Source organism: Eptatretus burgeri, chromosome 2 (assembly GCF_056783735.1).
Source record: "Eptatretus burgeri isolate ZD-2024b chromosome 2, Ebu_testis_v1, whole genome shotgun sequence".
NCBI classification, from domain to species: Eukaryota; Metazoa; Chordata; class Myxini; order Myxiniformes; family Myxinidae; genus Eptatretus; species Eptatretus burgeri.
Window position 1 is genome coordinate 122,612,377 of NC_140962.1, and position 2,500 is coordinate 122,614,876.

The following is a 2,500-nucleotide window of genomic DNA, read 5'->3' on the forward strand; positions in this document are numbered from 1 at the left end:
GCTGAACTTGACGTATAACATTTCAGCATGCTGTGTTTTATTTTTGGTGAGGGAAATGTGGGCAGTACTGCCTTTTTGTAGAGAGCATTTTAGTGCCCATCAGAAGTGGATGGCCCTTAGGATATGAAGAATTGCATAACAAAGTGTGTGCAAGCGGGTACCGTCTGAACACTATATCAAGTCAACCAGAATGCGTAGTTCATCGTATTTTTAAATTATGGCAAAAATCATACCTACACTCTCCAACAATGTCTCGTGACATGGTAATTCGACTGACAAAAGCGAGGTAGATTTGTTATAAGAAATGAGAATCAAAGTCTTAAACACTGCTGCGTTCAGCTCGATTTGAACCCACACGCTTGCGCATCCTTACCATTCAGCTGATTCATCCGTAAACTCATTTGGAAAGGATAATCTACAGTCTACACTATGATACAAAAGCGAAGCTAGCAGCACTTTTGACCTTTAAAAAGCAATTTCTTTTTACAATTATACAAAATTGAGACCTTTGTGAAAGACGAGGGCCAATGCAAAGGAGAGTAATGGCATTGAAGGTCAATTTTGGGCTTCTGCACAACTTGGTCTTGCGACTCACTCACTCGTTAACGTCATATTCAATTTGTCTTCCTCACCATTGTGATAAAAAATAGATATGCGAAATATCTCGTGAAGATGTATTGATTTTACAAACTTCATTTTGGCTAAAGGCTCACAAATGCTGGGGTTTTCTTTCAAAGAAAACTTGATGGAAATGTCTTTAGCGATGGAGAAGTCTGAGTGGGTACATCGAAAAGCGAGCGGCAGCAAAGGACAACAATGCCTTTTAATAAGAATCAGATCTGTCCGATTGTTTCCACAATCGACAAAATAATTAAAAAGGGCTCTCAAAGCACCATTTTCAAAGAGCTGTATTGAGTCAGCACACAAACAACCACCAGTCTCACGTCACACAAGAATGCCTGGATGGATCAACATTCAAATATTGCACAACTGCCGGACAAAGGTATGAGAAAGAACAGCTCAAAATACTATAATATGGACACGTTGAATTTGGCTTTGCTGTAAAGATGATTACCTGATTACTTGAATATTGGCAACCTGAAAAAGGCACAATGGCTACATTATTTGTTTATTCATATGCAGCATCTGGCTACTTGACTAAATCATTTTCTGAAAGCACAGCTGTGCCACTGATGCAATGCCCCCATGACAAGCGAGCTGGTACTCATTTTGCCAACCTCTGAAGGATGACAGGCCGAGTCGACCCACCTGGTGTTAATTCAACGAACTTGCAGGGGTTTGAACTCAATACCCTCAGATCTGCAGCCAGACAACTTAACTGTTAAGCCAACACCAGGCAATTGCTAGATCAAGAGCTATCAGCAATTTTGATTGCGAGTCATCCAATGAGAGCTTGATTATGTATTGTTACGGCTGTGGAAATTCGCATTACACCATAAAGGGTCCTCAGGTGAGATATATCGGTAAGTTCATGTGTAGTTAGCCCAAACCCGTTGTATAGAGGGAATATATGTGATCCATTCGGGCTGCGATTCTTCACTTAGTCTTTTTTCTTTTGCTGTCGTTAATTTGGTGCAAGAACAACAACGAACATCGCCACAACCAACATCTCATCGATCACGCCATTCACACCACGACGCCACCTTCCACAACTACGCTACCACACCTTCGCCACTCGCCATTCAACGAGCACCGTGCGGTCACGATCTCCACGGGACGGATGGGAGGGCGGAGTGACAGCGGCGGCCGGGGTGCGATGGGGCATCTCCTGCCCGAATCTTCCTTCCCTCGTCGTACGGTGCGTGGGGAAGAAAACCAACAACGCCTGTGGGATTTTCCTTCTGCTTTTCCCGCGCGTTGGCATGGGGGAGGTGCGATTTGGGCCAGAGGTCAAAGGTGAAAAAAGGTGGGGGCCTGATTTTGGGGGAATAATTCCCTGGCCCCGAGCCAAAACTGACTTTCTTCGTCCCCCGCACGGCGCGGGGAGGGGGGGACGAGAGGGCACGCCCCTTTTTGGGAAGCTTCCAGAAGGGAGGTGGAGCCAGAAACAGGGCGGGGCAAAGGGCGGAGCACCGTGCTACAAAAGGGGCGGACGAGGAGGGTTCGTGGTGGTCTTCTGGTCCGGGTCGTCTGCTGGTTGTTCCTGCAAGGTCTTCTTCTTGTTCCTGCTCCTTGCGCGAGCCTTTTTGATCCTGGCGAGCTTGTTGTTCCTGCCGAGCCCTCAATCCTCGCGCGAGCCCTGGAATCCCGTGAGGGAGCGCGGAGATAGCGCCGGAAAACCCCGTCCGTTCCCCAAAACCCCGTCCGTGCTGTCGAGCGGACCACACGTGCGGCGCGAGGCACGAGCTCGCGGACCACGCCGGAGGAGCTTGGAGTTGCAGTCAAGAGAGAAGGACTCGACACACAAAGGGAAGTCGCGACTTCCATTTCTTTTGGGTTCTGTGTAAACGTGTGTGGCGCCAGTCCATCAAGTAGAATT

General features: G+C 47.6%; 1 protein-coding gene and 1 long non-coding RNA gene across 4 annotated transcripts in view; one reads left to right on the forward strand and one right to left on the reverse strand.

The window, feature by feature from the left end:
• The window catches only part of LOC147032979 (uncharacterized), an 88,112-nt gene that overhangs the window by 62,639 nt on the left and 22,973 nt on the right, over window positions 1–2,500 (forward strand). The gene's annotated exons all lie outside the window — the stretch shown is intronic.
• The window catches only part of LMO3 (LIM domain only 3), a 203,166-nt gene that overhangs the window by 52,706 nt on the left and 147,960 nt on the right, over window positions 1–2,500 (reverse strand). The window lies entirely within an intron of this gene.